General features: G+C 44.2%; 1 protein-coding gene across 11 annotated transcripts in view; it reads right to left on the bottom strand.

Moving 5' to 3' along the window:
* The window catches only part of CELF4 (CUGBP Elav-like family member 4), an 861,689-nt gene that overhangs the window by 121,559 nt on the left and 727,151 nt on the right, over positions 1–12,979 (bottom strand). The window lies entirely within an intron of this gene.

Below are 12,979 nucleotides of genomic sequence, written 5' to 3'. Positions count from 1 at the left end.
CGAGAGATTCCTTTGGTCGCAGATGCACCTTTCAGGTGTTCTGGTGAAAATTGCTTGCGATTTGCCTGAGTTCACACAGAATCACAGAATACCAAGGTTGGAAGGGACCTCAGGAGGTCATCTACTCCAACCCCCTGCTCAAAGCAGGACCAATCCCCAGACAGATTTTTACCCCAGTTCCCTAAATGGCCCCCTTAAAACTCAAACTGTCATAAAGAAGCAAACAACGGGCCCAACGCCACTTGCCTGCCTTTTGCAGGCCATCTTTAAATCTTCTCTCATTAGCTCTTGGAGCCGTGTTTTCAAAACGTCCGATGTGCACATGCAGTTGCCCGCCTATGCTGGGACTGCACATGTAATCGGTACTCCCATCACCCACTGTTTCCGACATGGCCGTACTTGTTCTCAGCAAGTACTTCAATGCTACTTTTCTTAACCACATTCAAAAGAAACCCAGTACCAGTGGCCCTGCAACAAACCCTGTGAAAGGCCAGTGGGAGGCAGCTTGAAAGCAAGAAGGCCGCCAGGTACAGTGTAGACTGTGGCACCTGCTGTAAAGGGACCAATGTCCTAAGCTGTAGCAGGTTGGGCTTCTCACCTGCACTTCCTGTTAAAAGTTAAAAGATGTATTTTGCAGATGCCAGCTGGATTTTGTAACACATTCTGCTAACAGTTCGCCAGGGTTCTATTAGGGCGTGCACAGAACCCCTCACTAATGCACTATGTAAACATGGCTGAGTCTGTGTGAGTAACATTATTTGTATTACAATAGCACCTACAGGCCGGAGCTGAGATCAGGGCTTTATTATACTAAGCACTGGATAAGCCCATGGTGAGAGACAGTGCCTCACCCAAAGAGCTTACAAAACAGACAAAGAGCGAGAGAAAGGAATATTATTCCTGTTTTCCAGGTTGGGAACCGAGACACAGAGAGGTTGAATGCCTGGCCCAAGGTCACACAAAAAGTCCTTCCTAGCCAACGCGGGAATTGACTGAGGGAAGGGTGCTATAGAAAAACATAGCATGAGATCATGAAATAAACTTATTATTGTCTATCCTAGTCTTTGCATAGCCTAACATTTTGCTTGCTTTGTCTTCTTATTCTTTTGCTAACAATAATACCAACTAGGGCTTTCCACCTCCAAAGCGCTACACAAACACTTTGCTAATTAATCCACACAGCCCCCCCCCCCCATGGGAGAGCAGTAATAGCAGGATCTAGCTAGTGTTTATGGCTACAGATCGGCACCCCCTGCTGGAGGGAATCAGAACAGCAGAACTGCGACATGGGCAACGCTGGACAAATAAAATTCATCAAATAATTCAACCCATTTTTATGATTTAATATATATATATATATTAGATAGTTTCCCCCTATTCCATAGAGCTAGCAGGATAATGAGTGAATATTGTACTTGAATAATTTCACAAAATCTACTCTTGGTGGAGTAATTTCCCCCTCGTTATTCACCTAGTTCATGTCATGGATCCGACACCCTTAACCATGATTCTCTTGCAGCTCAACGGGGTTGTGACAGAGCTTCTAGAGCAAAGCTTTGCTTCTCCCCTGACATTGCTCTGCCCACAGCCTGTCGAGATCCAGGTAGTCCTGGGTGACCGGAGATTTGTTGCAATTCAGTAATTGCTGTTGTTATCGCCATAGCGCAGCTAGGGGAACGGTGAGTCACTGACCGTAAATGACTCACCCAAGGCCAATCAGCAAAGTCAAAGTGCCCCTCCTAACCCCCAGCCCCTTCCTCAGCCTGTAATCCCATGCTTTGTGCTGCAGAATCTAGTTCCTACCCCCATCTGGAATTTAGCCAGGACCCCATGGCTAACACTCACATGTCGTTTTTATGCAAACTTGATAGATGGCTTTGATCTCATTTTAAATAATTTTTAAAAATTTAATAATGTATTCCATGGCTGTTACTTTCCAGGGGCGTCTTCCTTTCGGCTTGCTTTTCTCTTCTGTATTTTCCTACCTCCTCTGGTTTACCCTCAAATGATTTCCATTCTGCCTGGTGGGCAGCAGCAATATAAGGGGATCGCTAAGGACTCAGTTGCCTCTTCATGAAGAAAAATAGGAGCTAAACAAACGTTGTTACAGTGGCTTACCTGGACCTGATCTCTAGTAGTGAGTTTAATAGTGACTTCGCGCACCCACAATGAGGAAAAGACCTCAAGACTTCCTCTGTTGGACCTTATCCCCTGAACCCACCGAACCGAACTGAACTCCACCATATGAGGGTCATCTTATCCTCATTACCCGGCCTGCTTATTTATACCTATGATTGCCTGTATGAGTGATGTACCCTCACTGCTTGCTGACTGTACCTTCATTCATCCACCTTATACCCCCCCACTGGAGATACTGCACACTGTATGTGTTTTGTGCTATCCAATATCAAAATACTAACATCCCCCTATACTCTGTATGTTACCCCCGATGACTAATAACTGAAGTTTCAACACTCTGTATCATCTATTTGTAAACATTTTCTAATAAAATTTTAATTCTGTGCTTGTTTTTATCACACAGGGCCTAGATGCTGCTTGTTATGTATGCTTCCAAGTGTATTGCATAAAATAAATAATTTCCCATTAATTTGTGAGGGGGGTGGGGGGTGGACGTTAAATGGGGTGAGAAGATTCAATTGGGAGACAAACACCCATTAGGTCTCTGGAGTAAGAGATTTTATCAAGCTGTGAAACTTGGCTCTCGCTATATTGAGAGCAAAGAGGGGCTGACACAACTTTCTGCCTCTTAAGTGACAGCGGCAACATCTATGTCATGAGGACCAGATCCACTGTCATGCGCATGCCTGGTGCCCCATGTGGGTTGAGATGCAAAGGCCAGGTGTAGAAGAGAGCTTGAACCTTCATGTCCCAGCCCAGAGGGCATAGAAAGGCGGCATGTTGGCTCAATGTTGTGTCCCACTTCCCCTGACCCTTCAGAAGATTCTCTGTGGGGGCTTAAGCCAGCTCCCTTGAAGCTAGTGGAAAATCTCCCATTGACTTCAACAGTGCAGAATAAGGCCCTGGGTTCGTTATGGGGGTTGGACACTGCCGGTGGGAAAGGGTGGGGCTGAGGGATTGGCCCTGTTTCTCTGCCTTCTCTCTGATCATTCAGGGGATGGGCGGCCAGGAGGCAGTGTAGAGGTGTAGGACTGCTGCATCAATTGGTCTGGCCTCTTGGAGCGTGCACAGGCCAAAAGAAGACCTGCAATGGAATAGCTAGGAGGCAAGGCTGTGAGTACACACTCAGTGTTGAGTCCCTGATGTAGGTCACGCTCTAGCTGGGTATTAGCCATTGAGCCATTAGTATTGTTTAATGGTAGCATCTCGAGGTCCCAACCAAGATGGTGGCCCTACTGCGCTGTCCCTACCCCAGGGGCCTTTCGGTCTGAATAAGGATTATCGCCATTTCGTAGAGGGGGGAAATGAGGACTAGAGGGAGATTAAGTGATGTGCCGAAGGTCACACAGGGAGTTGGTGGCAGAGCTGGAAAATGAACCCCTGTCCCCTGAGTGCTGGACACTTTAGGCCAAGCTTCTTCTCCCTTTAGCTGGTGTCTTACATCCAGGCAGCAGGCTGAGCTCTTAAATGTACATTGCATCTTCACGTCAAAAGAAAATGCCCCCCCCCCTTTGCTCTCTCTATCATTCTCTTCATCTCTCTTTGGTATTTCTAAGGTGCCAATCACCCTGGTATCTAAGAGCTGGCAGTCCAAGGTGGATTAACCGGCACCGACGGGACACCGCACAACCCGAGCGCTTCACTCCCTTTCTTTTGTGTGTGATTCGGAGATGAAACAGATAGGAAGAGGCACAGATACCTCAGCTGATTGAGAGACAGGCTCCAAGCCCATCTTGGATATGCAGACGCCGCACAGAAATGTGATCCCGTCACTTAGACAGCTCTGAAGTCTCCAGGGTAATTGGTGTCACCAGCCTGTCATATCAGAGGGCTTGAGTTCTAAAACGTATCCCCACCTCCATTAACATATTTATCAGCAAAAGATGGCGGGACCAAATCCGACTTCCACTAAAGTAGATGGAAAAACCCCATTGGGGTCACTGGAAGCAGGAGCAGACTCAATAATGGTTCTTCCTCTTTCTTCAGAGATTAATCCTCACTCAAGCGCCTTCCCACCTTGATTTCCTTTGCTTACTACAGGGGAAAACAGATTTAGGGGAACTTTTGCAGTTAAAAGTAAAGGGCCGGAATCTGCTGCTGTCAGTAGCATCGGTGTAAATCCAGAGGGATTCAATCGCCACTTCAGTCAGTGCCTTTGCAGCTATGGCAGGGCAAATTTAGTGTGACCCCAGGACCATGGAAATCATCAGTTACACGGACACGGGTGTAAATCTAGACTCGGCTGCTGCTGCAGTCAATAGAGTTACAGCAGAATTTGGTCTAGAGGGTCGGTGCGGTGCAGTGCAGTGGGCACCCCCCAAACTGGCCGCACTTCTGCCTGGCGTGTTTTGTGCAATACAAGGCATTGGAATGTTTTCAGAGAGAAAGAAAGTGTGGGTATTAGGAAAGAAGGTGGGAAGGAAACAGAAAGCAAGAAAGCAAGTGTGTGTAAACAGGGAGAGCAGAGAATAGGTTCCGCTTTGACTTGCCTTGCAGGATTTCTGCCTGGGAAGTAACAATTGAATCTCTCTGCCTGTCAGCCCTTAGAGATGCTCCTCCCTGGCCCACATTTCTTCTGGTCCTGCATGTTCCACAGCTGTTTCCTCTACACAAGGAGGCAAGCAACCCCCAGCTGGGATGCCCCTGAGGTGCTGGGTGCAGTTTGACTGCCCTGTGGACTGGCAGCCTGGAGTGTCAGCCTACTCCCCTGCTGACTGTTGGAGAGGCTGGATAAATGCAGCCAGGCTGGAGGAAGGATGTTTCATTCATCATGTGAGGAAAGGAGTTGGGAAGGGTGGCCGAGGGCTCCTCTCTTATCAACTAGGGAATAAAACAAACAGGAGGCTGTGAAAAAAAGATGAGCTTGCTTGATGGGGAAAGAATGAAAAAGCGCAGCTGTGTGGTTCTGGGGTGAGGGGGGCAATTTCTTGGGGCTCCCAGGATGTTTATAGAATGCTAAACTGTATTGTATTATTCTGCCATTAGGTCGCACTGTATGTAAAGTACCTTATTTAAAGCTAACCTTAACCCTACCTGGCAGAGCACTAAAGGATCTTATGATGCATCTGGTCTGTATAAGCAAGCTCTGTAACCACTCCATATCTGATACAGAAGTACATGACATGGTGTCAGGAGTAAACTAAGGGCAGGTCTACTTTCAAAACATTGTAGCAGCACATCTGCACTGGTGCAGCTGTGACACGGTAGTGCCTCACTGAAGACGCTACTACACCAATGGGAGAACTTCTCCCGGCAGCATAGTTAATTCACCACCGTGAGAGGTGGTAACTATGCTATAGCACTGTCTACACCAGGGGGTTAGATTGGTCTAACTTGCTCAGGGGTGTTGACCTGGCCTAAGAACAGAAACAGAAGGAACAAAGCAACAAAGGTTGCAGGATCTCATCAACGTGTCATTCTTCAATGCCCCAGAGAATTTCAGCTTAGATAAAGCTTCAGCGTGGACAGACTGGAAATAGTACTTTGCAAGATTTCACATTGCTACCAAGTTGCACAAAGAAACTGTGGATATACAGGTATCTTCTTTAATTTATGCAATGGGGAAGCAAGCGGAGCATATCTTTAAATCCTTTGACTTTACTGTAGACAGGAACAAAGATGACTATGAAAGGGTTCTGGCTACGTTTGATGCATACCTTATACCTTGGAGACATGTAGTTTAAGAAAGGACACGTTTCCACCAGAGAATTCAATAACCAGGGGGAAAACCAGAATGTTTTATAAGAATACTGCATACATTGGCTGAAAACTGTGATTTTGGGAATGCAAAACATGAAAATATCAGAGACAGACTGGTTATTGGGTCAACACATAAACCCAAATAACCCAGATAAATCCATTCACAGCAGCTACAACTGAAGAGAGATTTAACCCTAGCCATGGGTATACAGAGAGCAAAGCAGTCTGAACTAGTGAGGCAGCAACACCTAGAGCAACTTGACAAACTTGAAAAACCTGAATCCAGTTTAGAAACTGTAAACAGACGCTTGAATGTTAAAAGTCATTATCATAAAACCCCTGAGGCAAGGAGAGAGAACTCTCAGGCTAAGAGGGACAAACTCCAGCCTACATGCACAAGGTGTGGAAAAAGTCCTATCCCCCAAGAGATGATACATGTTCAGCCAGAGGCACACAGCATAACTAATGCATGAAATATGGACATTTTGCAGCTGTTTGCCGCACCAAAGCAGTCAGGGAGTTAACTCAGATTACAGACAATCAAGACCCTTTTTTTTCTGGGATCTATCACTTGTGATGACATAGAGCCTGCCTGGAGAGTGAAATTGACTATGCATGGCAAGACTATTGACTTTAAAACCGAGACAGGAGCTGACATCACAGTTATCTCAGAAGGGACTTAGAATCATCTTCAACCTCTCCCAGCACTGAAGTCCCCTGACACAGCTCTGACTATCCCTGGAGGGATTCTGAACTGCATGGGCCAGTTCACCACAGAAACAACTTACAAAGACAAAAACTTTGCATTCAGAGTGCGTGTGATCAAAGGATCACAGATCGACAGCCTCCTCAGTCACAGTGTGGTAGACATGATGGGTCTGGTGAGAAAAGTGGAAGCACTCAATGGAATATTTGGTGAAATAGGACTTTTGAATGGCGATCCAGTACAAATCACCTTAAGAGACAATGCTGAACCATACCGTATACATACACCTCGCAGGATCCTGATCCCATTACTTCACAAAGTGGAAACTGAGTTTCGGAGAATGTAATGGGATTGACATAATCGAGAAAATCTCAATGCCAACAGCATGGTGTGCCCCAGTGATACCGGTGAAAAAGAAAAATGGGAAAATACAAATATGTGTGGATCTTAAAAGATTTAATGAAACACTTGTGAGAGAAAAATATATCCTCCCAACTCTAGATGATTTCCTTCCTAAAGTGAAAGGAAGTACAATATTCTCCAAGTTGGATGCCTCAAGTGGATTCTGGCAAATTCTTTTAGCCAAAGAAAGTGCTAAACTGACTACATTTATCACACCCCTGGAGAGGTTTTGCTTTTGAAGATTACCATTTGGGATTGCTAATGCACCTGAAATTTTCCAAAGAAGGATGGCAGTATTGTTAACAAACACAGATGGAGTTGTAAGTTTTCATGGACGATATTCTGATATATGGATCTTCAATGGAAGAACACAAGAAAACCCTTGACGAAATCCTAAGCCTAATCAGTCATTCTGGGTTGAAGCGACACAAGGAAAAATGTGTTTTCCACCTACCCCAAATTGATTTTTTGGGAGAGACCATAAACAAAGATGGAATCAGTCCTAGCCCTGAGAAAGTACAAGCAATTTGAGAATTGAATGTACCAACTAATGTACAAGAACAGAGATGTATGCTGGGGAAGGTAAATTATCTTGGTCGATACCTACAAGGCCTTTCCACAGTGAGAGAACCACTGAATCAACTGTTAATGTCCAAAACATCTTGGCTATGGAGGCCAAATCAAGACATTGCCTTCAAAAAGGCACAGTAAAAGGTACAGTACCAAGAGTGAAATCCCTGCAAGCTGCGTGGAAACTTTTTAAAGACACTATAATAGAGGCTCAACTTAACTGTATACCCCAATTTAAAAAATATAGTAAGAGAACCAAAAAAGAGCCACCGTGGTTAAACAACAAAGTAAAAGAAGCCGTGAGAGGCAAAAAGGCATCCTTTAAAAAGTGGAAGATAAATCCTAATGAGGAAAATAGAAAAGAACATAAACTCTGGCAAAGGAAGTATAAAAATATAATTAGAAAGACCAAAAATGAATTTGAAGAACAGCTAGCCAAAGACTCCAAAAGTAATAGCAACATTTTTTTAAAATACATCAGAAGCAGAAAGCCTGCTAAACAACCAGTGGGGCCATTGGACGATCGAGATGCTAAAGGAGCACTCAAAGACAATAAGGCCATTGTGGAGAAACTAAATGAATTCTTTGCATCCGTCTTCACTGTTGAGGATGTGAGGGAGATTCGCAAACCTGAGCCATTCTTTTTGGGTGACAGATCTGAGGAACTGTCCCAAATTGAGGTGTCATTAGAGGAGGTTTTGGAACAAATTGATAAACTAAACAGTAATAAGTCTCCAGGACCTGATGGTATTCACCCAAGAGTTCTGAGGGAACTCAAATGTGAAATTGCAGGATTACTAACTGTCATCTGTAACCTATCATTTAAATCAGCTTCTGTACCAAATGACTGGAGAATAGCTAACGTGACACCAATTTTTAAAAAGGGCTCCAGAGGTGACCCTGCCAACTACAGGCCAGTAAGCCTCACTTCAGTACCGGGAAAGTTGGTTGAAACTATCGTAAAGAACAAAATTGTCAGACACATAGATAAACATAATTTGTTGGGAAATAGTCAACATGGTTTTTGTAAAGGGAAATCATGTCTCACCAATCTACTAGAATTCTTTGAGGGGGCCAACAAGCATGCGGGCACTGGGGATCCAGTGGATGTAGTGTATTTAGATTTTCAGAAAGCCTTTGAGAAAGTCCCGCACCAAAGGCTCTTAAGCAAAATAAGCAGTCATGGGATAAGAGGGAAGGTTCTCTCATGGATTGGTAACTGGTTAAAAGATAGGAAACAAAGGGTAGGAATAAATGGTCAGTTTTCAGAATGGAGAGAGGTAAATAGTGGTGTCCCCCAGGGATCTGTACTAGGCCCAGTCCTATTTAACATATTCATAAACGATCTGGAAAAAGGGGTAAACAGTGAGGTGGCAAAATTTGCAGATGATACAAAACCACTCAAGATAGTTAAGTCCCAGGCAGACTGTGAAGAGCTATAAAAGGATCTCACAAAACTGGGTGACTGGGCAACAAAATGGTAGATGAAATTTAATGTTGATAAATGCAAAATAATGCACATTGGAAAACATAATCCCAACTATACATATACAATGATGGGGTCTAAATTAGCTGTTACCACTCAAGAAAGAGATCTTGGAGTCATTGTGGATAGTTCTCTGAAATCATCCACTCAGTGTGCAGTGGCAGTCAAAAAAGCGATCAGAATAATGTTGGGAATCATCCAGAAAGGGATAGATAATAAGACAGAAAATATCATATTGCCTCTATATAAATCCATGGTATGCCCACACCTTGAATACTGCGTACAGATGCGGTCGCCCCATCTCAAAAAAGATATATTGGAATTGGCAAAAGTTCAGAAAAGGGCAACAAAAATGATTAGGGGTATGGAATGGCTTCCGTATGAGGAGAGATTAATAAGACTGGGACTTTTCAGCTTGGAAAAGAGATGACTAAGGGGGGATATGATAGAGGTCTATAAAATCATGAGTGGTGTAGAGAAAGTAAATAAGGAAGAGTTATTTACTCCTTCTCATAATACAAGAACAAGGGGCCACCAAATGACATTAGTAGGTAAATAGCAGGTTTGAAACAAACACAAGAAAGTATTTTTTCACGCAATGCACTGTCAACCTCTGGAACTCCTTGCCAGAGGGTGTTGTGAAGGGCAATACTATAACGGGGTTCAAAAGGGAGCTAGATAGATTCATGGAAGATAGGTTCATCAATGGGTATTAGCCTGGATGGGCAGGAATGGTGTCCCTAGCCTCTGTTTGCCAGAAGCTGGGATTGGGTGACAGGGCTTGGATCACTTGATGATAACCTGTCTGTTCATTCCCTTTGGGGCACCTGCCACTGGCCACTGTCAGTAGACCGGATACTGGGCTTGATGAACCTTTGGTCTGACCCAGTATGGCCGTTCTTACGTTCTAAAGGTAAAGGAAATGATCTCAGAAGCTCTAGTTCTGAAATACCACAATGTGAACAAACCTACAAAGGTCAGCATGGAACAAGCAGCTATAGCTTGGGTGATGGATTGTTGCAACAACATGGCTCCGAGTGGAAGCCAGTTGCATTTTGCTCTCGCACATTCACTGAAGCAGAAAAATGACATGCACGCGGTGAAAAGGAGTGCTTGCCAAGTGTATGGGCACGTGAGAGCTTTTACCACTATCTGGGTGGACTGGATTCATTTACACTGGTAATAGACCATAAACGGCTTGTAACCCTCATCAATGGAAAAGACCTGGATCAAGCAATGCTGAGATGCCAACATCTATTGTTAAGGTTAATGTGACTAACCCAATTACTAAACATGTTCCAGGGAAAAATGTAGTAGTAGCAGGCACTGTGTCATGGAGCCCAACATCGCACTCAATTACCTAGGAGCTCGAAGACGACATAAAAGCATATGTGTATGCTGTGGACACATACAGCCCAGTGTCAAAAAAGAGACTACACCAGCTACAAAAAGCAACCTCGACAGACATACAACTTCAGGAATGTCTAAGTTACATTGGGTGGCTGGCCCAAGTATCTAAGACACTAAGGAAGTGACAGGACACTATTTTGTGGTGCATGAAAAATTAAGCAATTCAGATGGACTCATGATTAAAGGCAACTGCATCATAATTCTAAATGAAATGAGAGGAGAAATCCTAAATCTCTTCCATGAAAGACATTAAGGGCTTAACTAAATGCTGTGAAGGGGCCAACCAGTCAGTGCAGTGGTCGGGCATCAGCAAGGACATAAAGAGTAAATATCTGCATGTGAACATTGCAGAACTAACAGACCAACACACCACGAAGTAACTTTAGTAACAACACCTCTACCAGACAGACCTGGGAAGAGACAAGCTGCAGTTTTATGCAAATTCAGAGGACATCATTACCTAGTCACAATGGACTGTTTTTCCAGATGTATAGAAATAATGTACTTGGAAGACATAAGATGTTGAAGTGTAATCGAGAAACTCAAGTTCACTTTTGCTCGTTTCAGTATTTCAGACCCACTAGTGACAGACAACAGACCACAATTTACTGCAGCAGAATTTAAGTCATTCTGAATGAAATATGATTTGGATTATATTCCTAGCAGCCCACATAACCCACAAGTTAACGAAGAGGCTGAGAGAGCTGTACAGACAGCCAAGAAAATCCTACAGCAGGAAAATCCATTCTTTGTGTTTCTCAATTACAGATCAGCACCAATACAAGCTAATGAATATAGTTCTAAACAACTCTTGATGGGACGACAACTCAGAACTACTATTGCAACTTTGAAAAAGCATCTATCTCCAAAGTGGCCAGACATTCAGAATGCAGCCAAAAAGGCTAAAAGAGCTTATGAACACTTTTACAACAGACATCACTCAGAGAACTGTTGGGTCTAAAATCTGGTGACCATGTACATGTAAAATGGATGGAGAAAAAGGATGGACAACTCCACCTGTCATAAAGAAAAGGAATTCAGCACCCAGATCATATGTGACTGAGACCGACAATGGAGAATTCAACAGAAACCATCAACATCTACAGTTTGTTCATCAGAAAGAAGGATCAACAGAGCAAACTCTACAGATGTCCAATGCAGACCAAGAAGAAGACTCAAGGATTCCAAACTGACTACACTCAGTCATTGCAACTAACGGACAGCCAGATGACCAAGTTGTTATGTGTTTGGGATGTGTAATTAGAAAACCAGTATGATTCAGAGACACTTAATAGACTGATACATACTGAACTTCAATGATAGCATGATCATATAAATATTGAAAATGGCAGGAAAGTAGAACGTAAAAGGGGGAGACGTGATGGAATGCTAAACTGTATTATACTGGTTTCAGAGTAGCAGCCGTGTTAGTCTGTATCCGCAAAAAGAACAGGAGTACTTGTGGCACCTTAGAGACTAACAAATTTATTAGAGCTTAAGCTTTTTTGGACTACAGCCGAAGAAGTGGGCTGTAGTCCACGAAAGCTTATGCTCTAATAAATTTGTTAGTCTCTAAGGTGCCACAAGTACTCCTGTTCTTTTTGTATTATACTGTTCTGCCACGAGGTGGCACTGTGTAAAATACTTTATTTAAAAAGCTAACCTTCGCCATACCAGGAAGAGCATTAAAGGATCTTATGATGATCCTAGTGTGCGTAAGCAAGCTCTGTAACCAGTCCATATCTGGTCCAAGAGTACATGATAGGATGTGCCCTCACAAACTCATGGCTCCAGGCATGCTGGGGAGAGAGCAACACAAGAAAGGGGAGGGAGTTCCCCGAAGGAGCAGGCAATTTGAGATAGACCGGGGTATGCATGATTCTCCAGGGCATTCAGTTAGCCTGAGAACGCTTAGGAGAGGCTGGAGTGAGACAAGACAGGGGACAAAGAATACTCTAGCTGAGTGCCAACATACTGATAGGGTAGAAAGCATGGTCTAGTGAATGGGGTACCGGGGTAGTATTCAAGTACACCTGATTTCAACTGCTGACTCAGCAACAGCCTCCGGCTATGACCTTGGGCAAGTCTGCCTCACGTTCCCATCTAGAAGATGGAAAGAGTAGCCTCGGCCTACCTCACAGAATGTAAGGCTCAAAGCCATTAACGACTGTGAGGTGCTCACATGCAATGGCACTGAGGGCTAGCTATGTGGCTAGGGGGATCTGTGCCGTTGTGTCTGCACGTCGCGCCTGGGTTCACCTAATGTCAAGGTACTCAGAATCACTTCTACATCTGCCTACGGCAGGGTTCTTACACCTTCCTCTGAAGCATTTGGTAACAGCCACTCTCAGCGATGCGATACTGGACTAGACGGTCCATGAGTCCAATTCAGCAGGGCAGCTCCTGTGTTCCTGTGTGGATGCGTCTCAACTGTTTGGCCCCTTTGTGACCCAGATTTAAGCTCCTTAGGGCAGGGACCATGTGTGAGTGTGCGTGTGTGTGTTACCCGGCATCTTTTGACGACCCTGAAGATGAAAAGACTAAGGCCGCCATTTTCTACACTGACC

The sequence above is a fragment of the Malaclemys terrapin genome, chromosome 6, assembly GCF_027887155.1.
Source record: "Malaclemys terrapin pileata isolate rMalTer1 chromosome 6, rMalTer1.hap1, whole genome shotgun sequence".
NCBI lineage: Eukaryota > Metazoa > Chordata > Testudines > Emydidae > Malaclemys > Malaclemys terrapin.
The sequence above is the reverse complement of the archived record's forward strand: the minus strand, read 5'-3'. Positions and strand labels throughout refer to the sequence as shown.